Below are 22,908 nucleotides of genomic sequence, written 5' to 3'. Positions count from 1 at the left end.
TGTCAGCTTTAATTAGTTTACATGGGAAATATACTTCACAAGTCATTATTCCAGTGGTGTGTGTTCATGGATGCCAAGGGAAGCAAGGCTTTCCCCCAGAATTTACCAACAAAAAAACATACAGTACAAAATAATTGTATCTTTCGTCTAATTAATAAATAAATGTCCTTCAATTCACAAGAGGCTGAATGTATCTCACCGGAGAAAGCATCAGAGCGAACGAAACAGCGCCCCTCTGCCTCAGTACGTGTAGCGTATCTATCTGATGCTGTCTGGTCAGAAAGAGTATGACATTGTTGCTGCCCGTAGCATTGAATGTAAGGGAAGCCAGCGAGCATTTGGCCTCCCTTGATAAAAAAATTTATAATAGCCAATCAGCGTTGAGCTAAACTGAGTGAACTCAGCTGTGAATGGTCCTGGCACACCAACAAAAGAAAAGTGTCAAGGGAAGCCAGTTTGGATTTGGCATCTGACCAATCACATCACAAGTCAAAGGTCATTATTGACAGGAATAAATAAAATTGTTGCATCTCATTGTGGTGTTGTCGTCAGGTGGCTAGCCTGCTAGCTAAAATCGTCCCTTTCCTAAATTAGCTATGGATGGAGATAGGGATTTGGACTTGTGGTTTTACTTAATTGTCCATACTGGCTAATGATTTATAATGGTGATTCTGATCCAACCATTAATTCATACATTGTGCCCCTGGACTGAGAGGATGGAAGTTCAACACGTTAATTGAACTAAATCGTCTTTGGTATCTTTTAGTTGTCGCTGTCTTAGACTAAGCAAAGGTGAGAGGATGTTGAAGTTGAAATGGTGCTGGAATAGTGGAGGCAGCTCCTGTTTTCTTTGCGACTTGCGGTAACTCTCTGGTTCTAAATCAATAGTTGTTTTAGTAGTCCAAAAATGTCAGAAACATTACCTTGCTTGACCATGCTGTAGGTCATGTAACTGTTTGTTACAAGCAATCTGTTTTGTGGACTTCACTACAAGATGTTGCTCTGCGATTTTGTACTAAAATAAATGTGTGGTTGAATTTATTCTGCCACTGTCTCTTCTTATTGTCTCGGCCTTAGGCCTATATATCACAGTGCCAAGTTATATGAACTAGCAGGTTATAGAGCAAACAACGCAATTATCACAACACATAGGTTGTAATATGGCTTTTTCTCTGGATTGGCTTCCCCAGTGATTTTTCCATGCACCGCTACTGCATTATTCCAATGTTATTCTGCATTTCAAATGATCATCAAATGAAAAATAGATGGGACAAGTCCTGGTAGTGTTGCTATTCTGTAACCAATACACTGGAGCTAGAAGAAGACAGTTGTTTGAGCTTTCAGCTGAATTTTCTTACAATCTCCTCACGACCTCCTTTGCAATCTTGCCCGGTGATGACTCAATTGCTTAAATTGACTCTATAATAAGTGTTGGCATAAGTTATTTTAGAAAATGACATTTCTATTCTTACATTTTTTTTAAATTGACAGAGATATGCAAAGCAGTTTTTATGCCAAGTGRAATTGTGTGTATTACGCTGTTGCCTGAAGTGACGTCCCATGTCATGGTGGAAGCAATGTGAGGGCCCTGCTGTGCTCCTCCTGTGTTTCTCTATGGGACAGTGAATCATCTCACAAATATAAGACAAGGTGGGAAATGGTCAATTGAAATCTGAGGGACATGTAAAGAGCTAAACTTTAACACTGACAACTTCTTGGATGCTACGCCATTCAAGGTTTGGGCCAGTATCTGTCTGTGAGACTAGCCTCAAGCTGTCTTTTCCTCGCTGTTTCCATGGAAATGACTAGCTTATTTTTAAGCAATAAGGCCTGGGGGGGTGTGGTATATGACCAATATACTGTACCACGGCTAAGGGCTGTCCTTTCATTATTAGTCCCAAGACCCCAGCAAAAATCAGCTTTTCATTTATCTGCTTGTCCAGCCTTAATATTTACCCTCACAATGAAGTGTTGAACCATGTTATTTTCAGGACAACAGGGCTACAAGTAGAACACAAAACAATTTGACATAAACAGTTGCATTCATGATTTTATTGACATAAGGTCTGCCAAAGCAAAAAACCTGATAAAAATGTATTTATATGAATGCTGTAAGTACAAAAATGGTTTTCTCAGTGGAAAATGAATATCCAACTAGTCAGTGACAACTGTGTGGAGTTTGTGACAGCAACTATGTGAGCTTCTTACAGTATTATAGGCACTATGTCCTGGGATTTTCTGTGATCTTCTATGTAGAAGAACTCCTTACCTTTTAACGACTCTTGTGTAGCTTGTGAGCATCATAGAGCAAAACATGTTACACGTGCATGTTCGTGGGAGTCTGAGCTTTTCATAGATTTGAGTAGTTTGTAGCTCAAACCATTCTGACTCTACAGATGTTTTTGTAAAAAAAGAACCTTCCCCGGGCCCCTTCGGGATCCGCCCTTGTCTCACAAACACCGCTCTTGCTAAGCTCCCACTAATCACACATACAGTTGAAGTCAGAAGTTTACATACACTTAGGTTGGAGTCATTAAAACTCGTTTTTCAACCACTCCACAAATTTCTTGTTAACAAACCATAGTTTTGGCAAGTCGGTTAGGACATCTACTTTGTGCATGACACAAGTCATTTTTCCAACAATTGTTTACAGACAGATTATTTCACTTATAATTCACTGTATCACAATTCCATTGGGTCAGAAGTTTACATACACTAAGTTGACTGTGCCGTTAAATAGCTTGGAAAATTCCAGAAAATTATATCATGGCTTTAGCTTCTAATATGTTAATTGACATCATTTGAGTCAATTGGAGGTGTACCTGTGGATGTATTTCAAGGCCTACCTTCAAACGCAGTGCCTCTTTGCTTGACATCATGGGAAAATCAAAAGAAATCAGCCAAGACCTTGCTGCAGGAGGGACTGATGCACTTCAGAAAATAGAGGACATCATGTGGCAGGAAAATGATGTGGATATATTGAAGCAACATCTCAGTCAGGAAGTTAAAGCTTGGTCGCAAATGGGTATTCCGAATGGACAATGACCCCATACATACTTCCAAAATTGTGGCAAAATGGCTTAAGGACAACAAAGTCAAGGTATTGGAGTGGCCATCACAAAGCCCTGACCTCAATCCTATAGAAAATTTGTGGGCAGAACTGAAAAAGCGTGTGCAAGCAAGGAGGCCTACAAACCTGACTCAGTTACACCAGCTCTGTCAGGAGGAATGGGCCAAAATTCACCCAACTTATTGTGGGAAGCTTGTGGAAGGCTATGCGAAACGTTTGACCCAAGTTAAACAATTTTAAAGGCAATGCTACCAAATACTAATTGAGTGTATGTAAACTTCTGACCCACTGGGAATATGATGAAAGAAATAAAAGCTGAAATAAATCATTCTCTCTACTATTTTTCTGACATTTCACATTCATAAAATAAAGTGGTGATCCTAACTGACCTAAGACAGGGAATTTTTACTAGGATTATTTGTCAGGAATTGTGAAAAACGGAGTTTAAATGTATTTGGCTAAGGTGTATGTAAACTTCTGACTTCAACTGTACCACTGGTTGGTACCAACAGATGCTAGAAATATACAAATCTAATGGTACAACCCAGAAGTCTGTAGCTAAAATAACCTATGTTTTAGACGGTTTAGAAGTCCTAATTCACGCCAGCATGATGGTGGGACTCATTGGGTTAAGATACCGAACTGTGGAGGAGAGGCATGAAGAAACAGTATTCTTGCTTGGATCAGGTGTATTTTTCACCCTCTTAGCTGTTTCACACCAGCTGCAGATCTGCAGTCCATGTGTGTATTTACCTGAGCTCTACTCAACCATGACTTCTCACTTTAACAAGAGACTTAACTAAAGCCACAGTACCTCTTTGCTTGGGGGCCATGTGGTGCAAAGCGTGTTAGTTTGGACATGGCCAGGCAAACAGGCTGAGAATGTGAAAATACAGTATGACTCAGACTCGTATTATAATGCATATGCTGCCTTGCCCCAAACACTCCATCATGCTCGGAGTCATAGAGACAAACAGAAAGTACTGTTGTCCTGCTGATAAAGGTGAAGGCTATGTATCACCATTTAGTGCATGGGTGTCAAACTCATTCCATGGAGGGCCTAGTGTCAGTTAAGACCTATACAACCAGGTCAGTGGAGTTCCTTACTAGTCAGTGACCTTAATTCATCAATCAAGTACAAGGGAGGAGCAAAAATCCGCAGACACTTGGCCCTCAGTGGAATGCGTTTGACACATGTGATTTAGTGTCAGCACTTTTCTATTCGAAACCCAGCCCAAGGTAAGGCTAGCTTTGTGTTGCTAGTGGAATTCCACTCTGTGCTGGTAGCAGTGATATTGAGTCAGATAAAGGTCAGGTTCCATTGTGGGAACATTTACACTTTTTCAGTTGATAACATTATACCTCCAACATAATGATAACATTATAGCTGACTTAAGGCTATCATATATTAATACTAGTATTTTTATTTATGATAGTAAACAGATGTTTACAGTTTCTTCTCCAGAGTAATTTCTCATTCCCTTTGTATTGGCCTCACCCTCAACCCAGTTAATATAACTAGGGCAATTATCCTGTCAAGTAAAGTAGGCTACACCTTACAGTACATAAGTACACAAACACTCACACCCCCTGGAATACACCTCACACTTCAATAACAAGAATGAAAATGAGCAGCTTCATGTCCTTATCTGTCAACATGTCTTCTTCAGTTTGTCAAATGTTGCCTAACAAATATTTAGTGTAGGCCTAGCGACATGTTTGACAGTGTGTAGCTTAGTGTTTAGAGAGAGGTCAGAGTCTTGTTTTGAAGTGAACCAAAGCTTATGTTTACACTAGCTTGCAACCCATGTTCGTCTCATCACATTGTTAAGCTGAGCAACCCCATTTCTGATGGAAAATAGAACAGGACAGAACATATTCCCAGCAGGTATTTTAGGTTGGAGCCTGCATTGACCAAGAATCTAGCCGCACCCTGGCTTGATTTCATTTTATGGGAATTCCAGGCAACCTGAGAATGGGTGGGACCCACAATGTAAAGATTCCAAAATATTATGCTTGTGATGCTCATGAAGCCTACACTACAATTCTTAACATAATATCCCGATGCAGTTAATGCTTACTCCTTCCAAGCAGTTTAAAATAATTTATTCTACCAAAGGAAATGCATGTATTTTTTGTACTGTAAACAGTGTTATAACTACAGCACACATGTCAGGCATACAGCACCCTCAGGACTATTGTCACGACATGACAATAGTCCTCCTTTAAAAATGAGAAGGACAGTGATTTGTGAAAGTACCTTTACCAATCATCTTACCCCTCTGGATTATTGTCCCTTTCCCCTCAGTGAGGCTGTATTTTCTTTCTTTTATTTTTGTACCTTTTCGCCCCAATTTCATGATATCCAATTAGTAGTTACGGTCTAGTCCCATCGCTGCAACTCCCGTACGGACTCGGGAGAGGCGAAGGTCGAGAGCCATGCGTCCTCCAAAACACGACCCTGCCAAGTCGCACTGCTTCTTGACAAGTGCACGCTTCGCCCTGAAGCCAGTTGCACCAATGTGACAGAGGAAACACTGTACAACTGGCGACTGAAGTCAGCGTGCATGCGCCTGGGCCGCCACAAGGATTCGCTAGAGCAAGATGGGACACGGACATCCAGGCCGGCCAAACCCTCCCCTAACCCCTTGTGCGCCGCCTCATGGGTCTCCCGGTCGCGGCCAGCTGTGACACAGCTTGGGATGTAGTGACGCCTCAGGCACAGCGATGCAGTGCCTTAGACCGCTGTGCCACGCGGGAGGCGAGGCAGTATATTCTGAGAAAGAGGAAGTTGCTTTAAGGATTTTATTAGTTCTGTAAAGTGACCACATGGGTCTTTCCTCAAACGGAACAAAATATCAGTACATGATTAAATAAGGCTGTGGATATTGCGTGTGCTCCCTCTCCGGGCCTCTAGGTCACCAGGCTCATTATTGCGCACACCTGTCACCATGGTTACGTGCATAATGACACTCACCTGGACTCCATCACCTCCTTGATTACCTGCCCTATATATGTCACTCCCTTTGGTTTCTTCCCCAGTCGTCATTGTTTCAGTTTCATGTCTATGCGTTGTTCGTGTTTCGTATTATGTTTTGTTTATTGATTAAATCACTCACTCCATGAGGTTGCTTCCTGACTCTCAGCGCACATCTTTACAGTGGAAGTAACACTGTATTCTATACCGTAACATCAGTATTTCAATCAACCACGTCTATATTTACATGCATTTTAGTCATTTAGCTAGAGTGACTTAGTTAGTACAGTACTTCCAGTGGAAAATGCCTGTTGTGTCCATTCAGATTTGAAAAACCTTTGAGTTTTGCTGAAAGATTGAGCCGATAGACAAGGCTGAAGGTGAAAACAGTGTGCATGACATTGATTGATTTGTTTGTTTTTGCTTGCAGTTTGTACCAAAAACAAGTCTGGCTCAAGTGATATATATATACAGTGCCTTCAGAAACTATTCACAACCCTTGAATTTTTCCACAATTTGTTGTGTTACACTCTGCATTTAAAATTGATTAAATGTAGATTGTGTGTAAATCAAAATGGAATTATGTTTTAGAAATTAAAAGCTGAAATGTCTTGAGTCAATAAGTATTCAAAAAGCAAAAAGTTGCTTAACAAATCAGATAAGTTGCATGTGCAATAATGGTGTTTAACATGATTTTGGGATGGCTACCCCATCTCTGTACTCAACACATGCTGTACAGTGCATTCGGAAAGTATTTAGACACCTTGACTTTTTCCCCAAAAATGTACGTTACAGCCTTATTCTAAAATTGATCAAATAAAAAAAAATGTCCTCATCAATTTACACACAATACCCCGTAATTATAAAGTGAAAACAGATTTTTATAAATGTTTGCAGATTTATTAAAAATAAACTGAAATGTTTACACAATTATTCAGACCCTTTACTCAGTACTTTGTTGAAGCACCTTTGGCAGCGATTACAGCCTTGAGTCATCTTGGGTATGATGCTACAAGCTTGGCACACTTGTATTTGGGGAGTGTCTCCCATTCTTCTCTGCATATCCTCTCAAGCTCTGTCAGGTTGGATGAGAAGTGTCGCTGCACAGCTATTTTCAGGTCTCTCCAGAGATGTTCGATCGGGTTCAAGTCCGGGCTCTGGCTGGGCCACTCAAGGACATTCAGAGACTTGTCCCGAAGCCACTCCTGTGTTGTCTTGGCTGTATGCTTAGGGTTGTTGTACTGTTGGAAGGTGTACTTTCACCCCAGTCTGAGGTCCTTAGCGCTCTGGAGCAGGTTTTCACCAAGGATCTCTCTGTACTTTGCTCTGTTCATCTTTCCCTCGATCCTGACTAGTCTCCCAGTCCCTGCCACTGAAAAACATCCCTACAGCATAATGCTGCCACCACCATGCTTCACCGTAGGGATGGTGCCAGGTTTCCTCCAGATGTGATGCTTGACATTCAGGCCAAAGAGTTCAATCTTGGTTTCATCAGACCATAGAATCTTGTTTCTCATAGTCTGAGTGTCTTTAGGTGCTTTATGGAAAACTCCAGCCGGGCTGTCGTGCCATTTACTGAGGAGTGGCTTCCGTCTGGCCACTCTACCATAAAGGCCTGATTGGTGGAGTGCTGCAGAGATGGTTGTCCTTCTGGAAGGTTCTCCCATCTCCACAGAGGAACTCTGGAGCTCTGTCAGAGTGAACATTGGGTTCTTGGTCCCCTCACTGACCAAGGCCTTTCTCCCCCGATTTCTCAGTTTGGCCAGGCGGCCAGCTATAGGAAGAATCTTGGTGGTTACAAACTTCTTCCATTTAAGAATGATGGAGGCCACTGTGTTCTTGGGGACCTTCAATGCTGCAGAAATGTTTTGGTACTCTTTCACAGATCTGTGCCTCGATACAATCCTGTCTCAGGGCTCTACAGACAATTCTTTCAACCTCATGGCTTGGTTTTTGCTCTGACATGCACTGTCAATTGTGGGACCTTTCTATAGACAGATGTGTGCCTTTCCAAATCATATCCAATGAAAGGAATTTACCATAGGTGGACTCCAATCAAGTTGTAGAAACATCTCAAGGATGATCAATGGAAACAGGATGCACCTGAGATCTCATAGCAAAGGGTCTGAATACTTACTTTGTCGTTATGGGGTATTGTGTGTAGATTGATGAGGATTTTTTTTATTTTAACCCATTTTAGAATAAAGCTGTAACGTAACAAAATGTGGTAAAAGTGAAGGGGCAGAATTTCAAGCACAGATTCAATGACAAAGTCCAGGGAGGTTTTCCAATGCCTCGCAAAGAAGGGAACCTATTGGTAGATATGTAAAAATAATATATATATATATAAAAATAAAGCAGACATTGAATATCCATTTGTTATTAATTACACTTTGGATGGTGTATCAATACACTCAGTCACTACAAAGATACAGGCGTCCTTCCTAACTCAGTTGACCGAGAGGAAGGAAACCCCTCAGGGATTTCACCATGAGGCCAATGGGGATTTTAAACCAGTTACAGAGTTAAATGGCTGTGATAGGAGAACTGATGATGGATCAACAACATTGTCATTACTCCACTATACTAACCTAATTGACAGAGTGAAAAGAAGGATGCCCGTACAGAATAAAGATATTCCAAAACATGCATCCTGTTAGGAACAAAGTCATCCTGAAAAAAATGTGTCAAGGAAATTTACTTTTTGTCCTGAATACAAAGTGTTATGTTTGGGGCAAATCCAATACAACACATTACTGAGTACCACTCCTCAAATTTTCAAGCATGGTGGTGGCTGCATCATGTTATGGATATGCTTGTCATCTGCAAGGACTAGGGAGTTTTGGAGGATAAAAAGAAAAATAATAGAGCTAAGCACAGGCAAAGTCCTAGATGAAAACCTGGTTCGGTCTGCTTTCCATCAGACAACTCCATCTTTCAGCAGGAATATAACTTAAAACACAAGGCTAGATATACACTGGAGTTAGTTACCAAGACAACATTGAATGTTTCTGAGTGGCCTAGTTAAATTGGCTTAAATCTATCGCAAGACTTGAAAATGACTGTCTAGCAATGATCAACAACCAACTTGACAGAGCTTGAATAATTTTTAAAGAATAATGGGCAAATATTGTACAATCCAGGTTGGCAAAGTTATTAAGAGACTTACCCAGAAAGCTGTAATGGCTTCCAAAGGTGATTCTGACATGTATTGACTCAGAGGGTAGAATATTTATCTAATAAAATATATTAGTGTTTCATTTTACCATTTAATTATAAAAATATATTTAATTCTTCTTCCATTTTGACATTACAGAGTATTTTGTGTAGATCGTTGACAAAAAAAAAGACAATTAAATACATTTTAATTCCACTTTGTAACACAACAAAATGTGGAAAAAGTCAAGGGGTGTGAATACTTTTTGAATGCATTTTAAGCATATCTTGTGATGCAAAGAGGTCAACCATCAGAATGTTCATACCAGCTCTATTTCCAGTAATGGTACTGGGATTCCTGGGATGTAAGTTGGGTTGTGAGTCCATAGAAAATGCAAACGATTCCTGGTGACAGAATTGACAGAGATCCATGGAAAGATGAGTAAGAGGCCTGGATTCCTGAAACTCCACTGGGAGTCTGGGTGGACCCTGTCAGAGGTTAGGGTTTAGTCCCAAAATGGCACCCTATTCCCTACATAGTGCACTTCTTTTGTCCAGTCATATGGGCCCTGGTGAAAAGTAGTGTACTATATAGGGAATAGGGTGCCATTTGGGACGTGACCCTGGACATCTGACCATGGACTGTCATCCCAGCAGGGGGGAAACATTAGCGTGAGATCAGATCCACAGTAGAGGAGACAGCTGTAGGAGGTCGTTTAGACATCTTAAACATCCCACTCACTAGTTCCCAACAATCACTACAGAGCACCAACCCCTTAGTCATGCTAGTCCTGGAGGTCCTGGAGAGTAGACTGTAGGAGTCCAAAAGCAAGACTAGGCCAGATCAGAAAATGTCATGTCAGACATTGGTTTGTGTACCAAGTCCCATTGTACCATCTACTGACATAAATTGAGAATCACAGGCTGGCAGTTGATTTAATTCACATCCACGGTGTATCATTTGATCATATGACTAGAGCCTTAGGAACACCACTGGTTTCAAAAAGTCACATGAAGCTCAGGAGGTCTTTAGGAAGTCCTGGTCATGCTAGCATGCTTTGTCTGAAAGACAGGTGCACCCTGCATTCAGTAATGGAACAAGTGGAGTTTGTGTGTTAGGAAATGCAGGACTGGCACCGATCCCTACAAGTGCCACTTAGTTATTTAGAGTAACTGCTACTCCCCAACGCATTTTCTGTATTATAGTGTTTACAGCACTGAGCTGAAATGGCCATATTTACTGAACTGAAGTAGTGTTGTACACCATCCTTTTTCTCAGCTTGTTTTTCAAAGACTTATACAGTGTTGACTCAGATCAAACTTAAAGCAATGTCTTGTGTAGCCAAGCAGACTGCTGTACTCCCTGTGAGATCAATATAAGACCTTATGTATAGCATTGTCTCTCTTTGTTAGAAGAAAAAAAAAACATTAACTATTCATGTTGGTGCCAGTGCTCTTGTCTCTTGGGTTACCCCATATTACAGTGGTTGATTAAAATAGATTGAGAAAGCTGGATTGTGAGAAGCAGCATTGGTACAAATGCCAGTTTTAGACAGCTATTCTATAACTGTGGATCACAAGGACAGTATTAAACATTATTACAGTAAATGGATAATAGAGGCAGCAGCTAGACTAACTCTCACCTCTCTCTTTCTTTTCAGAGTGGACAAGACTTTCTCCAGGGCCAGAAGCATATGGTGAGTTCCTCTTCTTCTGATTCTGCGCCACGTAGTATCAGTTACACTGCAACTTAAGGACAACTTATTGTATGTAAAGGATACATACAGGCAGGGCTCTAAATGAACTGTTTTCATTGATAGCACTGTTGCTCCTAACTTCAAAAAGTAAGGAGCACCAGACACAATTTAGGAGCACCAGAAGAAATATATACTCTTTTTACTGAAAATGACTGTCCTATCATTCTCAATTGTCTTCAGTTGTTACCATGATTATGTAGAACGCATCACAAGAGAGTGGGAAAGACATTAGAATAAAAACAACTTTTAATAATTGTATTCAAAAGTGCAACTAACCTATTTATTTAGGGCGTGTTCATAAATTCACTCTTGCTATCTACTCCGATTTCAGAGCACTCTCGTCTGAGTGTGCCAGAGCACAGAATAACTGATGAATTTAGAAACGTTCAACACCCATTGAATATGGCCAGTGTCAGTAAACATTGGCAAAAAAGCATAATTAAATTGTTGACAGCAGCACGGTTACAGTCACCAACGCTCTGGATAACATGAAAACAGCCTAACCAGCTCTGATACGGTGAGTAAAATGGTCAGAGTGAGGTGTTCTCTAATTTATGTCTGGAAATAGCTAGCTAACTTTAGCCAGTTAGCTTGGGTGTTGGACTGCCGTTGTGAGGTCAGAACGCTCGGATCAACCATACTACTCGGTCAGAGCGTCCAGTGTGCGCTCTAAACGCTCCGAGAGCCATCTGACAGAGCTCTGAATTTACGAATGCCCAGACCACACACTGAGCATTCTCTGGCACTCCAGAGTGAATTTACGAACGCACCCATAGGTTATTAGGTTTGGACAGACAAATGTAACATACAAAACAGAATATTGATTGTATTCAAAAGTGCAAAATAATATTTATATAGGTGATTAAAGGATAACCTTTATTGTATTTAAAAGTGCAACTGTAAACTGTTATCCATTACTGCATTTAGCGAACAGATAATAATAACAAATAATAATCCAATTTGTAAGTCGCTCTGGATAAGAGCGTCTGCTAAATGACTTAAATGTAAATGTAAATAAACATAATACAAAACTATGTAATAAAATGAATGTTGTAAAAAGGCAACAAGCTGACTATGAACTGATACTTAATTAAATAAATGTTTAGTCTCCTCTCACAATGACTAATCAATTTCTTAGATCTAGAATGTAGTTAATAAATCAACTTGCTTTTAGGGTTTGTGTTTAGGGTAGGGACGTCCTAAGGAACCGGGATAGCACTAACCCTCTTCCCGTATAGTATCCGCAATGGTGGCAATAATGTTTGCACAGGACATCACGTTTCCAAATGTTGAGTTGATTTGTCATAAATGTTTTTTCTGGGTAAGTAACATGGGTCTGAATTTGGTAAAAGCCATCTACTCTTTGGTAATGCAGTAAGCGGTGTAAAATGTAATCTCTAGCTCTGCCTGTTGACCAGCTTGGGCTGTCACCTGTTGCCTGTCAAATACTGCTGGTAGCTAGTAGACATAGCGATGTTGCTCTAGCCCCTGTCCCGATGCACTTGTCCTGGCACTTGATGTGCTTTTGGCTTAAGTAATGTTTTAGCAACGACTTGTAATTTAGGTTGCTGTGGCAAAATAAGTCTTCCTGCTGATATTACTCCACACTTTCGACAGTACTCACAGAACATTGTGTTGCTAATTTTGTCCCTCCTTAGCTACTTGAATTCGCAAAGCCACCCCTCTCGGAACATGTAGAGCTTTTTCTTTAACTGAGGAGATGGATCTGTAGCAGCATCTCCGACAGTGTCATCATCATCTTCTGGTTGTGGTTGATCATTTTCATCATTTGTTTTTTGTCAAAGAAAGATTCAGTTACACCGCATTTCATTGTTGTTGTTCTTGCTAGCTAATGCCATTACTTAGCTGACAAAAAGGGAAAGCTGACAGTTCTGAGGGAATGTTTGCATGAAAAGGGCCTGGCGTTTGATTGGTTTAAATAGCTATATTTAAACATTTGAAGCATTATGATTGGTTATTATTTGTAAACAGTGTATCTTGTTTGAGCAGTGAATAATATATGTTTTATTGTCTCACACCGGATAGGTGCAATGAAATGTGTTGTTCTACACGGTCAGTCATAGTAGTACAGTGCCCCTGGAGCAATATAGGGTTAAAGGGATACTTTTTATATTTACCCAGAGTCAGATGAACATGTGGATACTATTTTTACGTCTCTGTGTCCAGTATGAAGGAAGTTAGACGTAGTTTTGCAAGCCAATGCTAACTAGTGTTTGCGCAATGCCTTGAAGTCTATGGGTCTCTACCAGCATTGACAGAGTTTTCACCTTGACAGCTCGGTATTCGAACCAGCAACCTTACCGTTACTGGCCCACACTCTAACCAATAAGCTACCTGACATATTGGATTCTTTCTTTTTTGTCACACGGTCCTCCCAAAATAAAGGTACTGGTCTCACAGCAAAAATAATTGTCAGATATGTGACCAAATTGGTCGCACTTTAGAGCCCTGCATACAGGTGAATGATTTCCACAAAGTAAGGCTTTTGTCTCTCTACAGGACATTCTGTTTGTGAGACACTAGTGAGACACTAGTAATCAGGCGTCATGCACCCATTATTTTAGAAAGGGCACAAAGTATGTGAGGATGGAGGGTGGTTGGTCTGGAGGGGGGGCTGCATATTTTTCAAACAGGCATTTCCAAACACCTGTAACAATCTAGAGCCATAATCATTATGCCCAATTCTATGTAAAAGAAAATCTGCATAGTCTATCTAAGCATACCTCTTTACCTCATTGTCATTTTAATGAATGATGCACATTGATTCTTTGAGAACTTCTATGCCTTAGGAGTTTAGTATAACTGCCACACTGGGATATAGTAGCATAACCCTAAATATGCTTCTCTACTAAAATCTGGGAAAAGATTGAAAGGAATATGAGTCTTATTCAGTACATTTAGTACATCCTTGCTTTTCTAAAGCTTAACAAACTTGCCAGCAGGCATGCCTGCTAAGGTAGTTAGACATGCTACTTTATTGATAGCCTGAAATGGCTTGGTAGCTAGTTATCAGGTTGGGATATTGGAAACCTATCTAGCTGGCTAGCTAAAGCTAACTTCATAAAATGTCTAGGTGGTTAGTATTACAGAGAAACAATAAAGCATATTGGTTGTATTTATTCATCAAGAAGGGATAAATAGGCTACATAGCTTGATTAATTTACAAACAATTAATTTACAAATATACCTCCTGCGAATCCTGCCCATCATCGACAGCTAAAATCAAACCAAACACTGTGTGTGTCACTCTACACTCTCTCTCCTCCTCCACTGATGATACTGTCTGCACACACTAGACGTAGACTATCTAGCGTCCTGCCTAGCATATCTTTGCTCCTTGGAAGGAAGTTTCAAGTTTTATTTGTCACGTGCACAAAGAACCACTTGCTAGGGAAAATAGGGGGGTGTACTCTTTGCTTGGTCCAGTCAGTGTGGCACCTCCGCAATACAGCTTATACATTTTTTGATAAATAATTATGATAAAACCTGCGCTTGAAAAGGAAGTTTAGTAATTAATTGAACATCTGAAATAACTGGATAATTTTAAACAGGACAAATCTGAGGGGGCATGACACCTGCCTCTACGACGCCTCCTATGATAAGAACTTGAACAGTTTTACTTGAGAGCCCACAGACTGAGTAAAGTAATATATGAGCCACTGATCGAGAGGGAGAGCAGCATGGGACACCGTCCTGCCCAGCCGGTCTGCCGCACTCCCCCTCCCAAGTCCCATTATCACAGTAAAGGCACTGCCTAACTGTTCTGCAGTGTTGGCAGGACAGGGTGGCGCTGTGGCGCAGGCGAGGTAAGGCTGAGGCTCTGTTCTGCTGCTGAGTGGAGCCTGGCACCGACACACAGACACACGGACAGGAGCATATGGAGCTCACCTCTCCCTGGCTGTCCTGGAGGTTGAAGGGTGGCACTGGATGTCAGCCCGACCTCCAACCCTCTCTCTCTCGCTGTGTGACCGCACTAGGACAGAGGCTCTCTGCTTAGTCCCTGTGGGAGTACTCACTCAGGAGCATCCATTCTCGGTCTGGTCGAAACCAGGCCTGCATTACTCAGCACTACCTGGAACACAGGAGGAGAGCAGAGTAGAGGGGAGTAGGACCGCTTCCTGATACTGCAGAACATTCTTCGTGATACTGTAAGACAATTCGGGAATACAAGGTTTTTTACATTTCTATAGTAATACTTATTAGCTGAATGTAATTTAGAGCTCAATAGCAGTCTTGGATTGGTCTGCGCAACCTCTTGGCATGGCCAATTGGGATTAAATCAATGCTAAAACGGAGAAAAGTTGAATGACGCAGGTTGTACCTGGTATCAGCTTTCCTTCAATATATTCAGCTGAAAAACAATAGGTGATTTTCAAAAGAACCTCAAAGACCTTTCCCAACATCTCTCCAATGTGGAAAAAAACTAACTGCTAACAAAGCCAAGGAGAATCATGTGGCTGCATGTAAGTTGCAGGCTTGGACAGAGGTCTCCCAGAAAGTGCTGTTTATTTTGTAGGCCCACAAAGAGGACTTGTTGCAGGAAGTTAATYTGCTAAAACTTCCAAAATACAGTTTTGAGATCTTGTAAAAGAAGCCTGGTGTTTATCAGTTAACCTAATGCTTATGAAGGCTCATGTCAATTCATATCACAATACCAACAAGTTTAGATCTGTTAAGGACAAAGTGGAGTTTGTCACATTTAGCTGTGTCTATTTCCATCCTATATCCCGCAGCAATGGCAAATATGAAGTTATGTAGAGTAGAGTGATTGCAAACACCCTGAAGGGAATGAGAATTTAGATAAAAGAGAGGGCCAGTCTGTGAACGATCTACTTACTGCTCTGCAGTCTGCTCCCTCTCTGAGGCTCAGTGTGTGTGTGCAGCGGTCACTTGCGCCCTTTCCCCCGCCACTCTCCGCTCCCTCCCTCCCTAGCCTCTTTCCGCTCTAGCCTCTTGTCCTCTCCACGTTGCTGCAGCGAGTGAAGTGAATGTATTAAATCCGGTACTTGTTATTAAATGACACCACAGCTCTCCAAGGCATAAATAAGAATATTTTTTTATGTAAAAAAAAAAACGTTTTCGAAAAAGGTTACACATTTTTTTCTGTGCTGTTTAATTATTTAATCGGTTCCTTTTTGTTCTCCTTCAAACATTATATTTAGTTTTGCTTTGGAGAATTTGTCATTGCATGAGAGACTGAGGGACAGCGTAAGTGTAAAAGTGACGTCACTATTACATAATGACCTCATCTTGCGACTTCTAGCGACTAACGGAGCAACCAACAGCTACTTTCCTTGAAAATAGTTAGCAACTCTGCTTTTATCATTCCTGCTGCTTCTGCCAGATTTGAATAGTACTCTGAATACTCCTGTGAATAACTCACAACATATTGTCATGGTCATCCACATTTTGACGTGACTTATTGTCAAACTAGGTCTTAGAGGGAGCACTTGTCACAGAGACAGCTGGGCCCCCTCAATCTGTGTCCCTCTCTAAAATCCTTTTAAAGGAATAGCAATAATTAGTTGGAATCCTGTGTTGGTTGGTAAACTGGCAGGAGAGGCTCCTAGCCTCCCACGCATGCTTTCTGAAACTAAATCCTATAAAAACCAAATCTACATATTTTTAACAACTATAACTAAGTGAGTGAATGTAATTTATAATAAGGGTTATATGGAGAAAATTTGACCTCTCTGAAATGAAAATGGATGGCCCTCCCTTCAGCAAAATATATATTTCCTAAACCCTCCCTGAACACTTGAAGAAAAAAAAAAAGTTACCCTCCCCTATACCAAAATATTAATTAGAACAAAGTGGATAGCAGAAAACATGTTTACCCTCACTTGGACAGTTCAGAGTCTTATGCAGTTTTAGAAACTGTTCTTCGTCCTGTAAGCGTTACATGGCAACGCATTAATTTTGATAGCGCACAGTGTGTCTTGTTTGCAACGAAACTGTACCTGTTTGCAAGTAGTTAAATATGAAAAGTTAAAAGTTAGGCCTAGCTTTCCACCCCAGACAGAGTAGGCCTACCGATGCCGCTTTAATTTTAAAACCTCTTACAGCTACCCCCCCTTCTTTCAATTTCCGCCTGAAGACATACCCAAATCTAACTGCCTCTAGCTCAGGCCCAGGAGCAAGGATATGCATATTCTTGGTACCATTTGAAAGAAAACACTCTGAAGTTTGTGTAAATGTGAATTGAATGTAGGAGAATATAACACAATAGATCTGGTTTAGATAATACAATGAAAAAACCATACGTTTTTTHTTTTTWATTGTTGTATCATCATCTTTAAAATGAACAAGATAAAACAAACATTCAGATATGAATATGGGGACAATTTCAGTGAAAAACATAAGAGGGCAACAGTACTTGTGCAAAGTTTCAGAATGATAACTTCCAAAATGAGTGGGCTACATGACATTTATCATGAAGTCACCCAGGTGTCCCACACAAGTAGCCCAAATGTACCCAAGTCGCCAAATTGGTGAAGGTATACATTTTGAAACAAATAACTATATACAAAATACCAAAATGGTATTCTAACACACCTCCCCAAAAAATTGAGAAACAAAATGGGGGGGGGGGGAAGGGGAAAAAAATATTGAAAAAAAATATATATGAAGAAAAAAAAAATATACATTTACAAAATAACATGGGTAACTATTTACACACTTTCAATATTTGGAAGACCCTCAGTCCTCTATCAAATCAAATCAATTTATATAGCCCTCAAGAGTAAATATGAACAGTTTACCTCTAGATGGCCCRGGAGGTGTGGAACCAGAGACAGCAGGGGTCCAGCTGGATGAACCAGCTTCAGAGGGGGATGGACACACGTTGGGGATGGACACGTTGGCGGCAGACACACGCATCTCGACCATGCTCCCTCTAATCCATAATATGTAGACTGAGTTGAGGAAGCATGCCGCTGGAGGAAGTATAGCCAATGGGTACTTTACACATTTCATTACATTTTTATATATTGCAAATAAAATTTAAAAACAATCACAAATAATATTTTATATTATTAATTTCAAACAACGGCATTAGCATGAGAAGAACTTACCAGTCCAAAACAATGTCCTCTCCGTTCAAAAAATATGCTTCCATTTGAGTCATGGTCGCTAACTGAGTCGTCTTCCAAAAGCATATGTTTCACTTTCACGATCAATTTCCTCTATAATTTTGTCTACATTCGTATATCTAGTCTTAGATTTAGCTTTCCCTGACTTATTCGCCATGATGTTCGATATATAAACATCTGAAGATGCTTGTTACCGAAACAGTGCTGTGCGTAATGAGTTTGGCTCCTTCCAGTATGAATCTTCAATGGCGAATGACGGTCTTTACGCCGGAGTTTACTACATGGGTTGGTCTTCCAAAACACAAACATTACATATTGCCGTTTACCTCTGCTCATTGGCTATCTACCCAGCTAGATTTCAAGACGATCAGTGGTCATTGGGTTAAAATACAGTCAATCAACGAAACAGTGGTCATATAATTGGTGCACAATGAGGTCGTTACTTGTTGTCTTCCAATCGGTTTCTTTGGGTCAATACGTCCCGCGAAATGACCCATCAAGTTTGGTTACAAGTTTGGTTACAAACAAACAGTTGATTGCAAGGAAACCAAACATTGCAAGGAAACCAACAGGTTTAGTCTGTGTATTTACGTCGAATGTTTAGTTGAAAATTGAATGACATGAAATTCAACGAGATAAGCGTTCACAAAATGTTTCGTGTTAGGCTATAAAAATGGATTTAACCGAACAAAAGACCATTCATTGTGTAACAATGAGCCTTGGGATTGCAAACAGAGCAAGATCTTCAAAGGTAAACGATTTATTTCATTGCAATCTGTGATTTTGTTACGCCTGTGCTGGTTGAAAAAGTATTTTGGTATGGGGCTCTGTGCTCAGATAATCGCATCGTATTCTTTCACAGTAAATCCTTTTTTAAATCTGACAACGCAGTTGGATTAGCAAGATTCTAGGCTTTTGAAGCATGTGAGACACTTGTATTTTCAGGAATGTTTAATATGACTATTTGTGGCGATCACCGTATGTTGTCGAATTTAAACCCGCATCCGGTATCCATAGATCAGAGAAGTTTTAACGGCTGACTACTCTTATTCCGGGGCTTAACCCAACGACAAAGTGTTTCCCCAAAAGCTGTCTGGGTTTAAACATCTTCTACTGTACAGCAAGTGAATTGCTTAATAAATTGATAGTGACAGAATTAGATTACTTCCCAAGCAAATCACTTTTTTTCTCCTCCGGCCATAGAAGCCTCAATGTCACAGAAACGAAACAATGATATCCTCATATGCATCGGAGTCTTTCCCGGGTATTTTACAGCTTGTTTCTAGCATAATGCATCGCGGACCAACGCGCTGTTTTAGATCACTTTATATAACCGGATACTTTTTATTTACTTTAAAATCTTAAGCTAACAAGGGTGCCTGTCTTTTTTGCCATTTTCTCTAATAAAAGATTGGCCTATGTCATACCCTCTCATACCCCCTCAATTTCGAGTCTTKGTTTTAACTTAACAGCCCTTTATTGACATGGAGGTAGGCTATTTAAAGAGTGCATGGTGGGTGGAGGAATTTACCGACAAAATCTATGGWTAAAGCAGCCTATAGCCTAATTTCGTCTATCAAACAGATATGCCTAACTCTTATTTCTTAAATAGGAAGAAATAGGCTCCAGCACAAAGCCCTCTTGTGGTTAGTAAAGTTTAATTAAAATTTAGACAGTTGAAATTAATTATGCTTACTCGAATTTGCCCACTTTCAGCACCATGAGCTGTCCTTTTCCGATTGATTTTGCCGCTACTGCTGCTTCAACTTATACCACCACAATGTAAATTCCTTGAATCTGGCTTATTGTGAGGTCAATACCTCTGATAAATACATCAGGTGCAAGAAAAATATTGTTTTTAATAAAATAATTTGTACTAGTAGCAAGCTATAAAATTTGACCTCCAGTTCTCCTCTCATCTTTGTGCTCTACTTCTCAAACTGAACAGAACATAAGGCAGCTAGTTCTCATGCAAGATAGGACATTTTTTGGACTATGCCTAATCAAAAWATATTTTCAGAAGAAGCCTTTGACTCTCCTCCTGAACTGCCACCTTAGGCCTACATAGTACAGCCATTGGTTAGACAGCACACAGCAAGAGCAAAGCAGGTCTCAGGGTTGGAATATCCATTGCAGTGTGTAATGCAGCCTAGTTTTATTTACACCATCCCAACAGCTATCTTAGAAATATAACTTTGCTCCACTGTGACTCTGTTCATTAGACTAACTCCTCATCTCTGGACTCTGAGCTTCAGCCAGGGCCATCCATGCCTCAGCTTAGCCCGGAGAGACAGCCTTCACACAGGCAGGCTACTTCTGCAGATACACTCACTATAAATACAGGCCACAGGGCCCAAGGTTTAGATAACCACAACCTCTATCTCAAGGAAGGATACAGATTCTTGGAATTGGTTTCACGGGGAAAAAATGTATCATGCTTGTTGCCAAATTATCTGTTTCAATGCATGTCTAAATGAGCAGAAACTGTTAATTTGTTGAGACATATGTCACAATATTACACTTCAGGCAAAGTGGTTTATATAAGGGTGTTGTATGGTGGTGTATGCTGTGACTTTGCCTGTGGTTGTATGCCCTCTAGTGGCCCAGTGTACCCAACCCAATGGATTCAGCCTCTAGCATAAATTCAGCAGATGAAAGTCTAAAAGATTTGCATTTGATTTTGTAATTATGTTCTGTGAAAACCGACTGCTGTGTGAGCCCTCCCTCTGTGTTGGGTAAACTGAGGTTAGAGATGTCATTGTGCACATTCCTCTATTTGTGTACAGTATACTGTATACTAAGAGCCAGAGGTGTCATTTCACATCTCCCTCTGTTTCTGACACCATGCCGTGTACATTACTATTTTCTCTGTGCACGCTCCTCAGTTTGTGTGACTAACCCGGGCTTATGTCACCATGCATGTGTACGCTTCTCTGTGCACGTAGAGCTGAGTTGTCTGGCTGGCATAGAGAGGGACAAGAGCGGGGAGAACACTGTCATACCCAATCAGCCAAGACTGTCTCCTCTCATCTCCTTCAGCCCGCTGTCTGTCCTGTCTGACTAAATATAGCAAGAGAGAGACAACCTAGCCCCCTGGTTCTCACAGACACACCAGTCCAAAGACAGGTTTCATTATTATATATTTTTCAAAGTCACACACAGCACCAGAACAAGTGTCATCATCACCACCAAACGTACTGAGGAAAGCAGTGGACTGGAGGATGAGACTGTTTGACTGCACCAGTAATTCTTCACAGAAAATATTGTCCTTTTCTCATTTGATATCGGGCTTGAATTTGTCATGTTAGAAGAAGTCATTTGGTAACCTTTCGAGCAGTTCAGTCCTATTTTCCCCATAATATTATTTTCTTGTGTGCTGACATCTTTGAGAAGGTACACACTTTCTTTAGGGTATGCAGTATACATTAAGGTACTTTAAGGATAAAGCATTGGTGACGTGTTTGGATGGTTAAACAACATACATAGGGATGTTCTATGTGAAAAGTCTATTGATAGATACAGGAAAACTGGTGTTTTAAGCCAACAGAGGCCAGACACTGAGCTGAGGTCAGATCAGTCGTGTACAGTACTTTTAACACTCTACTTCCTGTTTAGAGGAGCTTTAAGCCTCTCCCTGGGGATTTGGGATGTAATCCATTTTCCAGCACTATGCTGCAGGGGTTTATCCTCCCATGTTGTTATTGTTATCTGATTGACAGACTGACAGACAGCACTCAGTGATAGGAGGAATGACGTTTCCTAGCAGAATAATACAACAACACGGAGAGATGCTAGCGACTGCTTTTGTTTCCCACTATTGTTTAAAAGGCACTTCCGCATCATGGTGATTTCCCTTGGTTGTTGTTTCCCCACAGGATCTCACGGTTTTACCGATTTGACTTCAGATTCTGACGTTCATCCACGTTTATCCAAACATCACATTTCGAAGGGTTTTTGACATCCTGGGTTGATTAACCTGCCTCAGCATCCTTCTAGTTCTCCAAACCGAAAATGTTGAAGTGTTTTTAAGTTAATGGTTTAGGTTTGGGATATGCTTAAAACATTACGTTTAGGCATTCATTCAGAATGGTTTAGGTTTCAGATATGCTTAAAACATTACGTTTAGGCATTCATTCAGAATGGTTTAGGTTTCAGATAGGCTTAAAACATTACGTTTAGGCATTCATTCAGAATGGTTAAGGTTTCAGATAGGCTTAAAACATTACGTTTAGGCATTCATTNGGCTTAAAACATTACGTTTAGGCATTCATTCAGAATGGTTAAGGTTTCAGATAGGCTTAAAACATTACGTTTAGGCATTCATTCAGAATGGTTAATGTTTCAGATAGGCTTAAAACCAACAATTAAAACAAAACATTTCAAAACAAAAAAGTCTCTACCACTGAACATGCAACCTTCACATCCAGAGTCATGGGATTACATCCAGAGTCATGGGATTACATCCATAGTCATGAGCGAGTTTATTAGCAAGTGCATCGGAGATGTCGTACCCAGTGTGCTATTAAAACCTTTCCTAACCAGAAACCGTGGATTGATGGCAGCATTCGCGCAAACCTGAAAGCGCAAACCACCGCTTTCAATCATGGTAAGGCGACTGGAAACATGACCAAATACAAACAGTGTAGCTATTCCCTCTGCAAAGTAATCAAACAAGCAAAGTGTCAGTATAGAGACAAAGTAGAGTCGCAAATCAACGGCTCAAACACGAGACGCATGTGGCAGGGGCTACAGTCAATCACGGGTTACAAAAAGAAAACTAGCCCCGTCGCGGACATCGACGTCTTTCTCCCAGACAAATTAAACAACTTCTTTGCT

At 40.6% G+C, this 22,908-nt stretch overlaps 1 long non-coding RNA gene across 1 annotated transcript in view; it reads left to right on the top strand.

Annotated features, from left to right (window-relative positions):
* The window catches only part of LOC111976495 (uncharacterized), a 52,441-nt gene that overhangs the window by 8,347 nt on the left and 21,186 nt on the right, over window positions 1-22,908 (top strand). The window contains exon 2 of the long non-coding RNA XR_002878936.2: window positions 10,865-10,900. This is a non-coding gene — a long non-coding RNA (uncharacterized lncRNA). The remainder of the gene's footprint in view (window positions 1-10,864; window positions 10,901-22,908) is intronic.

Source organism: Salvelinus sp. IW2-2015, linkage group LG17, assembly GCF_002910315.2.
Source record: "Salvelinus sp. IW2-2015 linkage group LG17, ASM291031v2, whole genome shotgun sequence".
Classification (NCBI taxonomy): domain Eukaryota; kingdom Metazoa; phylum Chordata; class Actinopteri; order Salmoniformes; family Salmonidae; genus Salvelinus; species Salvelinus sp. IW2-2015.
Note: the sequence above shows the minus strand (reverse complement) of the source record. Positions and strands in the feature narration are given on the sequence as shown.